Raw genomic sequence first — 8,672 nt, forward strand, 5'->3', positions numbered from 1 at the left:
CTTTGCAGGAATTATCTTGAAAAAGGCAAAAACAGAAATTAAAAAAAAATACCAAGTGATGAATAAATTTGGGAAGCGTGTAACAGATGGGGCTGTTTCTAAAAGTTATGCCAATATAATTTGGTATTAGTATTTTGTTTTTCTTGTTGGCCAGTAAGAAGATACAACCAGTATTGCCAGTTAAATCTATGAGGCTGTTTCAAACTTGATCAGGAAAGCATAGGGTGGAAGAGATAGGCATTTAAAATGTGGAACTCTTTGCCCTTTTACCTTATTATGCAAGTAGTTGTCTTATAACCTGCAACTGCAGAGGCTAACTAGGAAGAGGATGAGAACTGGCATCCCAAGGGTGGTGGGATGTAGGGAGACAGGACTGGAGGTGGTAGACTAGCTGTTTGTGTGCTTTCAGGTTGTCTTTTAGTTTTCAGGACTAAATAATTCTGATACCATTTAGTCCTAATCCAGGGAGGTGAGAAGAAACACACATAAAACATTTGTATTCATCAAGAGAATCATAGGTTTATAAATCTCAAAGCACACTCACAACGATGAGCTTGCAGGAGATATTCAGTTCTATGTTTATTACATCTTTCATGCAAAAGCTATGTGAAACTCTTCATTACAAAAAGTCTGTGTTATGATTTGGATATGAGATGTCTTCCCAAAGCTCCTATGAAATGTGGGAAGTGAAATGATTAGGTTTAATGCGAGCTGTCATGTCACCAGTGGATTAATCCATCTGGTGGATTAACCATTTGAAAGGATTGCTGAGTAGTAACTGTGGGCAAGTGGGGTGTAGCTGAACGAGTGTGCCCTTGGGGCATGCCTTGGGGATTATATATTTTGTCCTTGGCTCTTTGCACTCTCTTGCTTCCTGTCTGTCATAAGCAGAGCAGCCTTTCTCTGCTACACCCTTCTGCCATAATGTTCGGTCTCACCTCGGGCCCAAAGCAATGGAGTCAGCCAATCATGGACTGAGACCTCTGAGACCAGGAGCCAAAGTAATCTTTACAGCCTCTGAGTTTTTCCAGTCAGGTATTTGGGTCACAGCTATGCAGAGCTGACTAACAAAGTCTGTATAAAGTAAAAACTACTGTCCTGCTCATGTCCTGCACGGGAAGTGGAAATGGAGTTCCCCTTGGTGGAATGGGCTGGCTGAGAAATAAAAGCCAAGGAAAATAGAAGGACGAAAAAAATCACAGGACACAGAAAGTAGTTTCAAAAGTAAGGGCAGGGCAGTCAAGCTGATCAGATGAATTGAGCTTCTATGCTATGGCAAAATGGATCAAAATTGAGAAACATCAAAGGCTTTCCATAGACTGTTCTTCACCTAAAAAGGTTAAAAGTGGGCTGTTCAGTTCCCAGTGGGTGACACCCATATCTGGAGCTACTATGAGGGATCTTCCTAGCAAAGTGGAAATACAGGTCACATGCATTGGGCAATCTATTGCCCCGGAGAGGCACAGATAGTTTGCAATGCCAAACCTAAATCTCCCTGGTTACTGTATGGAGAGAAGACCCTTATGTAATGCACAGATGGCTTCCTGCACTACTGGTAGCTTATAGCTGGTGCAGATGGTTCTACTGAAAGTTCTCAGCAAGCCAAAAGGAACCAAAATTAAATCATTATCTACACTTGTGCACCATGAGGGCGAATGTCTGCACTAGGGCAGGTCAGGAGGTGGCACATGGAAGTCATCTAGACCCTCTGAGCTATGCTGGTCTGGTGGCTCCTCTTGGCTCCTGTCTCCAGTCTTGTCTACACAGTGAGGAAGTGGGGCACTAGGGATACTGACATGGAGAAAGGGGACTTGGTGATCTGAAGGGGTCAAATTGGAGGGCTATTTTTAGCAAGGCCTTGGACAAAGGGCTACTGATGTGTTTGCCTTAAACACAGCAGGGGTCAAGCCAGAGGACCCAGGAGGCTTGGAGCCTCAAAGGCAATATATAGAAGGCTTCAGTAGCAAATGGAAAAAAACTGTGTAGTATCTTTCATTTGAAATCTGTGATCACTGCCCCTCCAAAACCTTTTCCTTATTTCAAAGGCCTTTTCAAATGAAGATTTATTCCATTTCTAAAAGCAACATGGGGCTTTACAAACGACCACACAGGAACAATGAGGTGGACATTAGTCTATTTATTCAGGCATTCATGTTGCCCTCTGAAAATGCAGTTTCTTGTAATTGGGTCTCTTTTTCTCTTCTTTTTTTTTTTTTCTTTTGTGCTTTAAAACCACTGAGCCTCTCACTTTAAAAGGACATTGAAGTACCCATTATTTAAATCATCTTCTCCAAGTTCAAGGCTCCATGCCTTGGGTGATTCCGAGTTGAGAGAAGATGAGACAAAAAAAGTCAGTCAATTTCTTATTTGCACGTGGTATCTTGACATCTTAATAAAACACTCAAGAATGACTAACAGTCTTTTCAAGTTATAGAATATATATCTCATAACTTTAGTCATTAATGCTAAATGAAAATGATGGTTAAAAAAAGGATTTCAGCCACAATCCCATTGTAGAATTCCTCAGGGATATACATTATACTTTAATAAAGCAGAAACTTAGGGGAATTTTGTTACTGCAGTGAATTTTGGCATAGTATTATTGCTTCAGGAAAAAATTCAGTTCTAAAAATCTCATTTGCCTCTCATACATCTGAAGATATGTTTAGACTCATTGCTTTTATCCTCAGGGATTGGTTATCAACTTTTAATTATTACTGTTATTAGCTTTCTTTCTGAAAACTCTTATTTTATTTTGTTTTTTGGTGTCTCTGTCCTTGAACTCTCTAGCCCTCAGGGGTCACCTTCAACAAAGATGAGCACTTAGCTCACAGAGGCAGCATGCTGGTCCCCTCCCCAAAGATCCTGGTTTGATCTCAGCATCCCCCCACTCCCTGCCCTGTTCTTGTTTATCTCCTCTTGCTTCAAGTGGCTTCCAGTTGGTGGTCATCACCTCTGGCCAGGCACGATACCGCTGTCTCTACTTGTTCCTCTGAGTTCCTTTAGTCCATTTCATCCCTGTCCCAAATGCTGCAACAGCCTTGTCCCCTTCACTGTAAAACAGACTGAATGAACTGGGAGCTGGTATGCAAGCCTGGAGGTGACAGAGCAGATCATCACTCGGAACAGGAAACAGCTCACACCTCTGTGTTCTCATAGCCATTGCCTTTACCTGCAGAATCCTCCACATCGGCTCACCTCGCCAGCCTCCTCCTAGGTTGCTGCCTGGCATCTTCTGGGCTGCGGAGGAGGTGCGGTTAGGTGGGGGGCCCCTAACTCATGTTTTCCCTCCCCACAGAACTTCAGGATCCTGAATTCCCACATTACAAGTCTGGTGGTGGGAACCTTAAATTACTTACCTTGTAATCATCCTTTTCTAGGCATATTCCATCCACTGTAGAGGTCATTTTACTATATTTAACTATAATATAATAGAATAGAGCCAGATGCCTTTGAATAACCTCACCAAAGTTCAAGAAAATTGTAGACCCCTATGAGCAAGACTGAACATCAAAATGGTCCCTCCCAGGAGAAAGATAAAGTATCTTCAAGGATAAATTTCAGCTTCTAGCCTGGAATTATAACAGGTAGAGTTTTGAAAATAGCATGTGTTGAGGGTTTACCTGCTTACCTACCTATCCTTGCAGTAGAGGTTCATACGCACGTATGTATGTGTGTGTCCCCTAAAATGGTAGAGATCTTTGATAGCAGAGTGTCAATGTGCACTAGCAATTGCAAAGTGTATTTGCACATACTGAGGAGTATGGCTTAAGCCACAGATGACTTGGGGTCAAAACTTAAAATATTTGACATCAAAGTTAATGTGGAAATTATGCTCAATTAAAGAAAGAAACAAACAACCCAGAAATGATCCAGAAATCTAGGCTGTGGTTTACAGCCTTTGGAGATCTTTCCAGATGTGTTAAAAGAAGTCATATGGCATGGTGGTCTGATGTTTAAATTTAGGCTGTATCACTGATTTGCTTTCTAATCTTAGGACAGTGACTTAATTTCTCTAAGCTTCCTGTGCCTCAACAAAAATGATATTCTTGATCATAATGACAACATCTCTCTTGTGTTGGTTGGAAGGTCTATGTGAGATAATCCCAGTAAAGCTCATAGCACTGTGCTTGGTATGTGGCTCTCGTGAGCTCACAGTGACAACAGTTCCTCCTTCAGAAGCTTCTGGGCAAGGCTTTGGCTCAGGAGCTGGTGTTCCAAAGAAGTGGTGCTGCAGGGACTTCTTTGCAGGTGTGGGTGGTAGTATGCGGACTGTCCACTCCCAAGAGCAGCCAGTATGAAGGGTGTGGTTCCTAGTGATGCATCCAAAGCCTGCTGTTGGGGATGGCAGCTGGAAAGGCAGTGACATTGGTGAGGTCTCCCTGGGGCCAACTCGTAATTTTGAATTTTTTGCTTGGCTGTTGGTTTTGAAGGCCCTGAGAGATACTTTGAATATCTCAAACTCCTCTCCTAAATTTTTCCTGAATTAGCCAAAGTTCATTTCTGTAATTTACAACTGATTCAGAAGGTCATATGAAAATGGTTTTGAAAATCGTTTCTGAGATATTTAGCTTTCTTCCATGGGTGTCTGATGTATTGGCCAAGGCAGGCATGTCAGCAGTGGGGGACAAGAATTTGTGTCTACAGAGACAGGACCATGAGCTATTGGAAAGGTAGCTGAGGTGAGCCATGCTACAGTATCTGAGGTCATGGGGCAGACAGAACAAGCCCCTGGAAGTGATTTATGATGGAAATGTAAAGACAGGAGTCTGGTTTCTGATTATGAATCCATGTGAGAGCTACACATCCTCTTGGCTTCTCCTCGATTCTGGAAAGATAGCCTCCTACACTGAGAGCAGATTTTGCATCCCTTTCATCAAAAGTGGAAAGGAAATTCCAGACTGTAGAATCTGCATGCACAAAGTTGATGTGATTTCTGACTGAAAAATCAAGAGAACTCTTTTTAAATATTTCAGTTGGCTTTATCTGATGCTTTTGAAGTACACAAGATAACTTACTCCTTGCAGATATATTTTTTTTCTTTTGATTACTCTTGTTACTGTAAGTTTTTAGCTACTTATCTACCAACATTTGTGTGGCCCTGATACACTAACTATGAACTTTTTCATCTTTTATAAATTTATCAGAGTTTTTAAGGTTAAACTTTTTTTTTTCAGATGCTACCAAGAAGAACACAGGGACAACAACAGCAGAATAATAATCATGTTCTGGATGCCTTGGCAAATTATATTTGCATTTAATTTTGCAAAACATTATACTTGCTCTTCCTCCCAATTTCTGTAACCAACTTTATTTTTCCATTGTAGAGTCACCCGGAGAAAGTGCTGGCTGTCCAAGCTACAGTCAGACCTAGTAATGTGTTAAAATGCCACATTATGGTCAGTTCTGAGCTTTGATGGATGGATCTTTATTTCTTGAGTAGAACTGATAATTGACTCAAGGAGTATTTAGCTTGTTTCTGTTAGACTATGAATTTCAAGAAAAAATAGAGACAACCAGACAAGTAAGATTGAAAATGAGAAAAAAAAAAATAAAACAGGACAATGTACCAGCAAAGACTCTGTCCATGAATAACTGCATCAGAGGGGAGTTTGAACCAGTTACTATGAAAAAAAAAAAAAAAAAGGACAGCTCTCCAAGGCAGTGTTTAGGATCCAGGTGAGCTGAGGGCCAAGGCTGCCGGAAGTTCTGTTTTCACTGAGCAGAGATGGTGAGGAAAGGAGAGGGAAAGGAGGGAGAGGGCAGACTTACAGAAGAGGGGAATAAGGACACGGATGGACAGAGAAGGAGGAGAAGCTGGCAGAAAGTGATAGAATGCATTAAGCTCAGAGGTCAGGGATCTGGAGGTTGCAATGAGGTAAAAAAGACCCTGTAATGGAAATCATGGAGTGAGCAGAGTCTACAAGGTCAGGGTGATGTGTTTAAGGTTACAGTTTCATAGGAAGATACTACCTCATGTCTCTGGGACATGAGGGTGGCAAAGGAGGAAGAAGAGAGGACAAGGGAAAGGGAGAGCATTGAGAAGCCAGCTGGTGGGGTGGATTAGGGTGGAGAGAAAGGTCTCAGCTGCATGCAATTTTGGGGGGTTGGAAAGAGGAAGGTGGTATAGCTGAATAGCAGGAACCAAAAAGAAATAAGACTTTTCTTTGAGGGTAGGGGAGTCTCAAACTGTGAGAAAAATGAGAACAAAAAGTGTCAGGCACACCCCTGCCCTGAGCTTTACTGGACACTGGAACACAATCAGGAATAGCTCAGGAAGGATGAGTTTCAGTGTGAAATAAGGGGAGGGCACAAGGAATCTATTGAAATAAAAAACCCAGAGAGAGGGGAGCAGAGGAGCATTGTGTTAGGAGGATAAAATTCAGGACATCTTTTTTTTTTTGGATACTAAGACTTGAACCCATGGGTACTTTACCACTGAACTACATCCTCAGCTCCCTTCCCCTCTTATTTTATAAAAACTTGAGACAGGGTCTTGCTAAGTTCCCTAGGCTGGTCTTGAACTTGTGATTCTTGTGGCTCAGCCTCCCCAGGAGCTGGGATTACCACTGTATGCCACTGTGCCCAGCAAAATTCAGAACTTCTGAGACTGATAGCAAACTTATGCCCAGTAAATCCTCTAGAAGAAATCTTAATAATTGTTTACCCCATACTGCGCTGTGATGGTTAATTTTGTTAAAATAGCTAGGCCGGGGTACCCAGCTTTTGGTCAAAAACATCAGTCCAGATGTTGCTGTGAATGTGTTTTTTAAAATGTCATTAACATTTAAATCGGCAGAAGAGAAAACTTGGCTGCTGGAGTTTTAAGAGCAGGGAGTAGCTGCATGCCCCAATCTTTCCCCATGGTTTCGATGACCAGAGCAGTGTTTGGAGAGCTGCCCTTGGGAGGAGGGACAGTGGAGAAGTTCCAGCTACAATCAGACCTGTTGAAAGTGGACATCATTTCCTGGGGCTGCTCCATCACAGCTGTGGAGGTCAAAGGCAGGCAAGAGAAAGCCTCTGACGTGGTTCTTGCCTTCTCTGAGTTGGAAGGGTACCTCCAAAACAGGCCTGCTTTGGAGCAGTAGTTGGAAGGGTGGCCAACCGAATTGCCAAAGGAACATTCACATTGGGTGGGAAGGAGTATCACCTGGCCATTAACAATGGGCCCAACAGTCTGCATGGAGGACTCAAAAGGTTTGACAAGGTCCTCTGGACCCCTCAGGTGCTCTCAAATGGTGTCCAGTTCTCCCACATCAGTCCAGATGGTGAGGAAGGCTACCCTGGAGAGTTAAAAGTCTGGGTGACATACACCCTGGATGGCGGGGAGCTCGTGGTCAACTATAGAGCACAAGCCAGTCAGACCACACCAGTCAATCTGACCAACCATTCTTACTTCAACCTGGCAGGCTAGGGATCCCCAAATATATATGATCATGAAATCACCATAGAAGCTGATGCTTTCTTGCCTGTGGATGAAGCCCTGATTCCTACAGGAGATGTTGCTCCAGTGCAAGGAACTGCATTCGACCTAAGAAAGCCAGTGGAACTTGGAAAATACCTTCAGGAGTTCTGCATGGATGATTTTGACCATAATTTCTGTCTGAATGAATCCAAAGAAAAGCATTTCTGTGTAAGGGTGTATCATGCTGGAAGTGGGAGGGTACTAGAAGTATTCACTGGTGTCCTGGTGTCCAGTTTTACACGGGCAACTTCCTGAATTGCACACTGAAGGGCAAGAGTGGAGCCATCTATCCTAAGCACTCCAGCTTCTACCTTGAGACCCAGAATTGGCCACTTTCCTCCTGTGCTGCTGAGTCCTGGGGAGGAGTACAATCATACCACCTGGTTCAAGTTTTCTGTGGTTTGAGGAAGTGTGAAGATCCATCCTAGTTCATGGCCAGGCCTGGGCCCCCTCAGCAGCCTGTCTCCTATCCAGAGACAAGGTGAAGATTTAGAGGATTTAAAAGTGATCATGTGCTAAATCATACAAATGGTGGCTGTCACAATAATTGGTCTGAATATTGATTTCCTTTTCCAGTGACTGGCTCTGGAACATGTCTAATGACAAGCTTTATTCTCTGTGCAGTTCAGAGGGCAAGTGAACCCAACCACCAACGTCATCATTTAAGGCCTGACCTTAGCCCAGAAGGGGTGTCCAGGGACTCTTATACACTGTTGTAGGTTCCATCTCTCATCTTTGTTTCTGTGATGTTGCTCTCATTGCTTTTCTGTCTCCTCCTCCTCCTTTACATCAAATCACTTGACTCTTGGGTAGCTCTCTGCAGTTTTCCAAGAAGGTCATAAGAGCTGGTTCACCATGCCAGCAGATGGAGCCTCTGTGAGGTAGCAGGTGATTGACAAGTGAGGGAGCTGAGGTGCAGAGGTTGAGTGACCCTAGTAAAAAGTTTAAATAGAACTTGAGTTTAGGTCATGCAAATTAAAGTCCCCTTCTTCACCTATCCCAGTCTGCCAGAGCATTCCAGGAGTCACTGAAGGGTTAAAAAGGGATCTGGTTCCTGCTCTGTTAGGAGCCAGCCTTTCTTCTCAGATTCCCTTTTGTAAGAAATGGTGGTTCAAATACCCATAAAGAATCCATCATTTAGACTCCCTGCCTTTGGGGTTAACATTTATACTGGAAGCAGTGTTGTGTTTATGTAGATGAGGCTGGA

At 43.1% G+C, this 8,672-nt stretch overlaps 1 pseudogene; it reads left to right on the top strand.

The window, feature by feature from the left end:
• The first annotated feature begins 6,863 nt into the window (after window positions 1–6,863).
• Window positions 6,864–7,870, top strand: LOC101963125 (galactose mutarotase pseudogene; annotated as a pseudogene).
• The last annotated feature ends 802 nt before the right edge of the window (window positions 7,871–8,672 follow it).

This window comes from Ictidomys tridecemlineatus, chromosome 7 (assembly GCF_052094955.1).
Source record: "Ictidomys tridecemlineatus isolate mIctTri1 chromosome 7, mIctTri1.hap1, whole genome shotgun sequence".
NCBI classification, from domain to species: Eukaryota; Metazoa; Chordata; class Mammalia; order Rodentia; family Sciuridae; genus Ictidomys; species Ictidomys tridecemlineatus.